Source organism: Lactuca saligna, chromosome 2, assembly GCF_052625555.1.
Source record: "Lactuca saligna cultivar CGN05327 chromosome 2, ASM5262555v1, whole genome shotgun sequence".
NCBI classification, from domain to species: Eukaryota; Viridiplantae; Streptophyta; class Magnoliopsida; order Asterales; family Asteraceae; genus Lactuca; species Lactuca saligna.
This window is the reverse complement of record NC_136418.1, coordinates 121,715,602-121,726,100: the sequence shown is the minus strand read 5'-3', so window position 1 is coordinate 121,726,100 and position 10,499 is coordinate 121,715,602.

Sequence of the window (10,499 nt, the reverse complement as noted above, 5' to 3'; positions counted from 1 at the left end):
AGCATTGTCTGCAGCAGCTGTATGGAGCTCAGAAACAAACATCTTTGTTTCAGAAATTAGTTTGTCGACTTTTTCGGTCGTTTGAAGATTAGATTGAGTAGAATCGGCAGCTGTTTTATTAGCTTTTTCAAGAGTAGCCGCGTGTTTCATAACGAGTGTATCAAGCATACCTTTTACATCATTTATAGAGGAATCAATGTTGGTAGATGTAGTGGAAGAAGCAAGGATTAAATCCAGTTTCACATTGAGGGCCTTCAAATGCTTCTTGGTTATAGGGTTATCTTTGTCACTATCTCCTTGAAAAGAGAAAGGACTATAATGAAAAGTATCATAATCAAATCCTTTTCCCCTAAGAACATCTTTGGACTTATGAGTGTTAGGAGAAACTGGATGTTGTGGAGAAACGGGAGGTGTAGGAAAATCTGATATCTTTACCCTAGATGGAGAAGAAGGTGGAAATGAAGTTTTAGGATCAAGATTTACATCTTGGTGTGGAGAAGGTGGTTGCAAATGATCACGGACCGCCGAATCTGACTGAGAATCATCACTTTTGTTTTTATGAACTGGTTCCTCACCAGAGGGAACATAATCACTCTCGCTTGATGATGGCGGTCGAGATGCCATCTTTTGGAGTTTGCATTTCTTGGGAGCTGAGGGATCAACACCAGTACCCTTTCGCTTTTTAACAATTAGGGCGTGAGAAGAGGAGACTTCCTTCCCCTGTTTCACTTTATCGCCCTTCCGACCTCCTTTCTTCTGAATATCAGCTTCATACAGTCTTTTTTGCATCTCAGGAGTAATAACCCTGGGACCTGAAACTTGTTGTGTCTTGTATGACTTCAGAATTTTACTGGCGCTTGACACACATCAAAACATTGACTCTGGAATGGATCCGATGAAGGAGAACTTGTAATTATCTGTAATAATAATATTTTTTGTGTGAAATGTGGCAATGGAAGCCATCAGTGAATCCACCATGACAGGAACATTGAGCTTTTCAATAGATCTTTGCACCACGATAGTCCAGAAACGACCACATGAAATCTTGCTATACCGAGAAGATGAAAGCAAAGTCTAGACGAATTGAACCCATAACATAGAACCATAGTCAAGATCAATCCCATGGTAGAGGCCATACATGATTGTCATGAATAATTTGTTGGCACAATCAGATCTAGCAACCTTCTCATAAAAGGCCTTGAAAAGGAGGGTGAACAGTCCATTCCATTGAGGCGGAAGAGAGGATTTCTTGAACTTTGTAACAGAAGAGAGAAGATCAGCATACCCCATATTGTAGAACATCTCGAATATTTGAACAGTGGAGATGGATTCTGGGTTGACCATGGAATTGACATAGGAAAGCCCTAGAAGAGAGAAAAACCTAGCCTTTTTAATTGACATTTTCTTATTGAAGATCTCAAACACAATCTTCTCCTCTTCCTTGATGTATGTTGCTGATGAATACGCTTTAGACAGTAGCATCATTAGAACAAGCTCTGCTTTAGTAAGGGTAGTGACCAGGGGGAATACTTGAGACATTCCACGATTAGTATCATGAAAGCAAAGTCTAGACGAATTGAACCCATAACATAGAACCATAGTCAAGATCAATCCCATGGTAGAGGCCATACATGATTGTCATGAATAATTTGTTGGCACAATCAGATCTAGCAACCTTCTCATAAAAGGCCTTGAAAAGGAGGGTGAACAGTCCATTCCATTGAGGCGGAAGAGAGGATTTCTTGAACTTTGTAATAGAAGAGAGAAGATCAGCATACCCCATATTGTAGAACATCTCGAATATTTGAACAGTGGAGATGGATTCTGGGTTGACCATGGAATTGACATAGGAAAGCCCTAGAAGAGAGAAAAACCTAGCCTTTTTAATTGACATTTTCTTATTGAAGATCTCAAACAAAATCTTCTCCTCTTCCTTGATGTATGTTGCTGATGAATACGCTTTAGACAATAGCATCATTAGAACAAGCTCTGCTTTAGTAAGGGCAGTGACCAGGGGGAATACTTGAGACATTCCACGATTAGTATCATGTAAGAATCGTATTTGAAGGGAGCCAGATCCATAATCAAATTTTGATTGGGTTTTATCATCAAAAAAGTAGGATTGACCAATTTGATCAGGAGTAGATGAAGAATCAGACATTGTTGCAGGTTCTTGAAGACAATGAACAGTGAGAACAACGGGAGAGGAATTGTCGTCTGAAAGTAGAAAAGGTTTTTGTAAGTGTTAAGAATGGAGTCGTGCGATAAACCTTTATACAATTTCCTAGGAGAGAGAAAATCCTGATGACGATTGCGTGACAAATTCTGAAACGATGCCTGAAAAAGCGCAAGTGACAACTGTTCATCCGAAAAAGTTGTCAGTCGGCGTAATGATAGGGACGTCATAAATATCACATGCCTTTTTTGATTTGAATTCTTATCCTCAGGGCGTGCCAAGTCAGCATTAACTTATTCCCAACGTTTCATTTCCCAGTCTTCATAAAAGAACAATATGTACCTTCTCGCTTTTAATTAACATTGAGAAGCGAACATAATATTTGTGACAATAAAGCTGGCATATATAACGAATCGGACTTTTGGAAAATCGTGAGATTTTCATGCAAGAGATTGCCAAATGAAAAATAAATAAAGCAAATTATTTATGTGGGACATTAATGATGTCTTTCAAACACACAAAACTGTGGATCCCGGGCATGAATCTCTTCCTTCAGAGTCAAGAGAGACTGAGAAGTGCTTGTGTGGTTTCCCGTTGATGTACGATCAAATACTTGTCACGAAGTATTAAAAGGCATCTTTTCAAGATTCAGTTATAAGGGAGGCTTTCGCTTCAACTGAACTACAGACCTTGATATAAGACCTTAAGTCGAGTGAAGTACTTGTGTGGCCAGTGTAGCCAAAAACATCAAGTAGGTGGGTTTATTTTTGAGTGGCTTGGTGATAAATAATAGAAATATCAAAAACAAAAACGAAAAAGGATCTTTTGGGAAGAAATGTATTGGTTTTAGAGCATTTCGTGAAGATCTCGCAAAATAAAATAAAATAGATTTCAAGGTATAGACCAGCAAAGTGGTTTCGTTAATTCATTAGTAAAAAACTAGAACATTTCATTGTTCACCGTCAATTCATTTATGGCGTCGGATTTTGGGTCTCACTCAACTTGTGGTCAAAAGAAGCTAAGATCATTAGCAAAAATTTTGTGTAACCATAAACCTCAGTGGTAAATGTTGAGAGTCTCAAGGGTTACATAAATATGGACCGAAAGTAATGGAGAAAAGAGTGGAGGTTGTTAAAGAAACAAAAGTACCTCTGCTATATGAAATTGACCAAGCAAAAAACACTTATCTCACCATGAGAAGAGTAAGGTAGCTCATTACTTAAGTAAATAATAATTTTATCACAAAAATTATTATTTTCTTGTATTTCTTTTTGAATTGTATCAAATTTACTGTGTGTTTTAACCATGAATCATAGGAAAGGTATATATTCTTATTCTGTATCCTAGCTAAGTGTCCCTAGAAGCATAACGATTTGTGTATATATTGATTCATTAAGGCTTCACCTGAAAAGTCCATTGAGGCTTTGGTCAACATGCAACAATATGCTTCTAGGGACACTTAGCTAGGATACAGAATAAGAATATATACCTTTCCTATGATTCATGGTTAAAACACACAGTAAATTTGATACAATTCAAAAAGAAATACAAGAAAATAATAATTTTTGTGAAAAATATTTTAGTATTTTTGATGATAATAAAACTTAAGAAGATTTTTTTTTTGTATTTTAGATTTTTCAGAAAAAGATATAAAAATAGAAAGGAAAAATAAGCATACAAAAAGTATACATAATGGACCAGCCGAACGTTTGCCTTTGAATAGATGAGGCAAAATACACCGAGCGTTTGGTTCATTTTGGGTACCGAAAAATCCGGAACCGAAATAGACCGAGCGTTCGCTCTATTTCGCTTGTTGAATTTTAAATAGGCGAAAGCAAAAGTGAACTTTAATGAAGCGAAGATGGGTTCAGTACAGATTCAGCTTCCATCATTCCCAAGCCTTGGAGTATTCGATTGAAGGTTACTTCATGCAAAGATTTCGTGAAACGATTTGTGTATATATTGATTCATTAAGGCTTCACCTGAAAAGTCCATTGAGGCTTTGGTCAACATGCAACAACATGCTTCTAGGGACACTTAGCTAGGATACAGAATAAGAATATATACCTTTCCTATGATTCATGGTTAAAACACACAGTAAATTTGATACAATTCAAAAAGAAATACAAGAAAATAATAATTTTTGTGAAAAATATTTTAGTATTTTTGATGATAATAAAACTTAAGAAGATTTTTTTTTTGTATTTTAGATTTTTCAGAAAAAGATATAAAAATAGAAAGGAAAAATAAGCATACAAAAAGTATACATAATGGACCAGCCGAACGTTTGCCTTTGAATAGATGAGGCAAAATACACCGAGCGTTTGGTTCATTTTGGGTACCGAAAAATCCGGAACCGAAATAGACCGAGCGTTCGCTCTATTTCGCTTGTTGAATTTTAAATAGGCGAAAGCAAAAGTGAACTTTAATGAAGCGAAGATGGGTTCAGTACAGATTCAGCTTCCATCATTCCCAAGCCTTGGAGTATTCGATTGAAGGTTACTTCATGCAAAGATTTCGTGAAACGATTTGTGTATATATTGATTCATTAAGGCTTCACCTGAAAAGTCCATTGACGCTTTGGTCAACATGCAACAACATGCTTCTAGGGACACTTAGCTAGGATACAGAATAAGAATATATACCTTTCCTATGATTCATGGTTAAAACACACAGTAAATTTGATACAATTCAAAAAGAAATACAAGAAAATAATAATTTTTGTGAAAAATATTTTAGTATTTTTGATGATAATAAAACTTAAGAAGATTTTTTTTTTGTATTTTAGATTTTTCAGAAAAAGATATAAAAATAGAAAGGAAAAATAAGCATACAAAAAGTATACATAATGGACCAGCCGAACGTTTTCCTTTGAATAGATGAGGCAAAATACACCGAGCGTTTGGTTCATTTTGGGTACCGAAAAATCCGGAACCGAAATAGACCGAGCGTTCGCTCTATTTCGCTTGTTGAATTTTAAATAGGCGAAAGCAAAAGTGAACTTTAATGAAGCGAAGATGGGTTCAGTACAGATTCAGCTTCCATCATTCCCAAGCCTTGGAGTATTCGATTGAAGGTTACTTCATGCAAAGATTTCGTGAAACGATTTGTGTATATATTGATTCATTAAGGCTTCACCTGAAAAGTCCATTGAGGCTTTGGTCAACATGCAACAACATGCTTCTAGGGACACTTAGCTAGGATACAGAATAAGAATATATACCTTTCCTATGATTCATGGTTAAAACACACAGTAAATTTGATACAATTCAAAAAGAAATACAAGAAAATAATAATTTTTGTGAAAAATATTTTAGTATTTTTGATGATAATTAAACTTAAGAAGATTTTTTTTTTGTATTTTAGATTTTTCAGAAAAAGATATAAAAAGAGAAAGGAAAAATAAGCATACAAAAAGTATACATAATGGACCAGCCGAACGTTTGCCTTTGAATAGATGAGGCAAAATACACCGAGCGTTTGGTTCATTTTGGGTACCGAAAAATCCGGAACCGAAATAGACCGAGCGTTCGCTCTATTTCGCTTGTTGAATTTTAAATAGGCGAAAGCAAAAGTGAACTTTAATGAAGCGAAGATGGGTTCAGTACAGATTCAACTTCCATCATTCCCAAGCCTTGGAGTATTCGATTGAAGGTTACTTCATGCAAAGATTTCGTGAAACGATTTGTGTATATATTGATTCATTAAGGCTTCACCTGAAAAGTCCATTGAGGCTTTGGTCAACATGCAACAACATGCTTCTAGGGACACTTAGCTAGGATACAGAATAAGAATATATACCTTTCCTATGATTCATGGTTAAAACACACAGTAAATTTGATACAATTCAAAAAGAAATACAAGAAAATAATAATTTTTGTGAAAAATATTTTAGTATTTTTGATGATAATAAAACTTAAGAAGATTTTTTTTTTGTATTTTAGATTTTTCAGAAAAAGATATAAAAACAGAAAGGAAAAATAAGCATACAAAAAGTATACATAATGGACCAGCCGAACGTTTGCCTTTGAATAGATGAGGCAAAATACACCGAGCGTTTGGTTCATTTTGGGTACCGAAAAATCCGGAACCGAAATAGACCGAGCGTTCGCTCTATTTCGCTTGTTGAATTTTAAATAGGCGAAAGCAAAAGTGAACTTTAATGAAGCGAAGATGGGTTCAGTACAGATTCAGCTTCCATCATTCCCAAGCCTTGGAGTATTCGATTGAAGGTTACTTCATGCAAAGATTTCGTGAAAATGTTAGTCAATTGATCAATAGATCGAACGAAGCGAACTTCGACATTTCCATCTTCTACGTGATCCTTGATGAAGTGATATCACAGTGCAATACGTTTCGTCTTGGAATCCTTCACTAGGTTGTGAAAAATACAGATTGCACTTTCTGAGTCACAATATAAGGGAATTTTCTTCATATTCAATCCATAATCCCTTAGTTGGCTTTGGATCCAGATGAACTGTGAGGTACAAGATGCTGCTGCAATATATTCAGCTTCGGCAGTAGATAGGGATACACAAGTTTGTTTCTTGGGCTGCCAGCTGATGAGTTTACCATCAAGAAATTGACAACCTCCAGTTGTGCTCTTTCGGTCTAGACCACATCCTCCAAGATCGGCATCAGAGAATGCTTGAACAAAGAATCCCTATTTGGATGGATATTGTATCCCTAAAGACGGGGTTCATTTCAAGTACCTGAGGATGTTCTTGACCGGCACCATGTGAGATTTGTGTGGATTGGCTTGAAACCTAGCACAATAACAAACTGAAAATATGATATCCAGTCCACTTGTTGTAAGATACATTTGTGACCCAATTATTTGACGATAGAGAGTCATGTCGGCAATTGGTTTGTCCAGGGATGGTGTTAGCTTCGTCCGAAACACCATTGGAACCTTTACTCTTTAGTCTCCTGTCATGCCAAAGTTTGCAAGTAACGTCTTTATGTAAGCCTCTCGATTGATAAAAATGCCTTCTGGTCCATGTCTTATGTTGAAGCCAAGGAAAAAGTTAATTGGACCCACTGAGTTCATCTCAAATTTAGTCTCCATCAATTTTCAGAATTCATCGACGTAACTTTGAACTATCATTAGGTGGTCACCCTTTTTCTTGTGAAAGAAGGTTGGGTCAACCGAACCTTGTTTGAATTTAGACATTTTCAGAAAACGAGTTAAAGTTTCATACCAGGCTCTGGGGGCTTGCTTTGGACCGTAAACTGCTTTGTCAAAAATGTAGCAATGATCAGGATATTTCTCATTCATGAAACCCGGTGGTTGTTCAATATATACGGTTTCTTCCAATTCCCCATTCAGGAAGGCACACTTAACGTCCATTTGAAAAACTTCAAAATTCTTGTGTGCCACGTATGCTAGAAAGATACGCACGAATTCTAACCTAGCAACTGGAGCAAATATTTCCTCATAATCGATCCCTTCTTCCTGACAATATCCTTTCACTACAGTCTCGCTTTGTTCCGTATCACATTCCTTTCTTGGTCCATTTTATTATGAAATATCCATTTTAAACCAACCACAAATGCATCCTTTGGTGTAGAAATCAGTCTCCAGGCCCAGTTTCTTTCAAACTCGTTGAGTTCATCTTGCATTGGCTGCTCCCAATCAGAATGATCGAGTGCAGTGTTGACAGTTTTCGGTTCTATTTTGGAAACAAACGAATTGAACATGCAATATTCCACTTGAGAGAATAAAGCGGTTTACTTCATTTTGATTTGAGATCATCTAAGGACTCCCTCGGATGATTCACCAATCACTTGTGTTTTTGGATGATCTCTTGTCCACTTAGTGAGTGGAGGGTATCTTGGATCGTAGGCAGGATACAGTTAAACATTGACTTATTCTTCGAATTCTGATTGGTCATCTGATGAATAATTCGTATTGTGATTCTCCCCCTCGAATGATGAGAGTTTTTCACCATCGGGCTCAGTATTCTCCCCCTCGATTGGAGTTTCATGAGTCTTGGTTGGCGATGAGTTCTCCCCCTGGAGAGGCGAAGCTTGTTTAATTGATGAAGGTGAATCCTCCCCCTACAGGGGCGTGCTGTCTTTTGTAGTGCTTTCATTTGATATTCTTGAAGCATGAGGTTTGCTTGGACTCTGGGGTTCACTTTCCATGCCTTTTGCAGCATCATCGATTATCTTCTGTAGGTTATCGATTTTTTTTATCGGCTGCATTCGCTTCAGAGTGGATAGCATTTTTTGGTTCGTCAAAAAGTAACATGTACTCTTCAAATAGGTTGGATATCGGTGTAGTGACTTTACCAGTAACAAGAAATATTTCCTCCAAGAAACCTTCACTTGATTGGAATTTCTTCATATAATTGTCATCAAACATGACATAATAGGTTTCTTCTAACTTCTTTGATCTTTTGTTATGGACCCTATATGCCTTGGAGGTTAGAGAGTATCCCAAGAAAATCCCTTCATCGGCTTTTACATCGATTTTGTTTTGGTTGTCTTTGGAGTTGAAGATGAAACATCTAGAACCGAAGACATGGAAAAAATTTATGTTAGGTTTGTGATTTTTAAGGCTTTCATAAGTAGTGATAGAAAATTGCTTATTGAGAAAGGATCGGTTCTGGGTACAGTAGGCAGTAACGATAGCATCAGCCCAGAAATAAAGAGGAATAGAAGCGAAGCTGAGCATGGTTTGGGCTTCTTCACACAACGATCGGTTGCATCTTTGAATAAATTCCTTCTACTATGGAGTGTAAGGAGCATAGAAATTGTGTGTAACTCCCTTTTCGACTAGAAATTCTTCAAAATTGTTGCTCTTGAATTCCAATCTGTTGTCACTTATGATTTTACGAACTAGCTTTCACAACTGAACTTCCACTTGCTTTATGAAGTGATTTAGCTTTGGAGTAGCCTCTGATTTCTATTTAAGAAAATATACCCAAGTCAAACGGGAAAAATCATCATCAATAACTAGTATAAACTTACTATAGCCGATACTTTCAATTGCAGATGGTCCACATAGATCAATATGAAGAATCTCAAGAGGCTCGATGATCTTTGTATTTACAAGAGTTGGATGACTCTTTCTACTTTGCTTTCCCATTTCTTATGCAGCGTATAGATGCTCCTTATAAAACTTCAAGAGGGGAAGGCCTCTCACATGATCCCCAAGAACGAGCTTTTTGATATCTTTAAAGTTGAGGTGCAAGAGTCTTCGGTGCCATACCCAGCTTTCATCAGAGTGAGCCTTGGTTAGTAGACATAATGAGACTTCCCTCGTATCAGATTTAGATTAAGTGGATACATCTCCTCTTTTTTCCGCGACTTCAGTAGACTCGTTTTCGTTTTCTTCTCTATTATTTCTGATCCTTCATCACTGAACGAAACCTTCAGACCAGTTCCCACAACCAATTGTGAAACGCTGATTAGCTTATGTTGCAATCCTTCCACATATGAAACTTTACGGATTGAGAAATCTCCATTTGTAACCATCCCGTAGCCCTTTATCATGCCACAAGAGTTGTTTTTGTATTTGACACATCCGCCATCATTGAGAGCTTGTAAATCCCTCAGCTCTTCCTTTGTTACTGTCATGTGACGCGAGCAACCACTATCAATATACCATTCTTCATCAAACTGCTCGTCACGTAGAATCTGCCAAAATTAAGCAGAACCCAAAGTTGGTTGGGTCCTCGTGAGCCTTTTACTAAACAAGGAAAAGTAATTGCAGGATCAACCAAATACATTCGTATTTCTAAAGTGGTTTCATTTTTTCTTTTTATGGTGAAAACTTTGGTTTTCTTATTTGCTTTGTTAGAATCGGTTTGTTTTTTGTTATGTTGATTCTTAACCACTCCTTTCATATCCTTCCTAGGGTTAGAGGTCGTCTTCTTTATTTGATCTTCTGAATCAGACACGAGCTTCCTTCTTCCTTTAACATCCTTGAGAGAAGTTTGGTTCGGTTGAGAGCAAGAATCGTTGTTTTTCTCAGTGAACTTTCTTAGTGAAGATGACCTGTAAGTGACATGTTCCTTATGTTTCTGTGAAGCACATGAATGATAGTGAGAGACCTTATTGGGTTTCGCCTGCGGATTTGCTTTCTCTCCTTGATTGGAAGACTTATCTTTCTGCACATAGTTAGAGTTTTGGGATTGCAAAAACTGCTTACTTTTGTTGAAATTCTTCTGATATCTTCTGTTTCTTTGACGCTTTTGCTCTGCAAGCTGTTTGGAATATATGTGAATATTACATTTGGTTTCAGTTCCCATGCATAAGTTTCGTTCGTTTTAGTGTGAGATTCGGTTTTGGTTTTGCTTTGAATCTTCTTAGCACC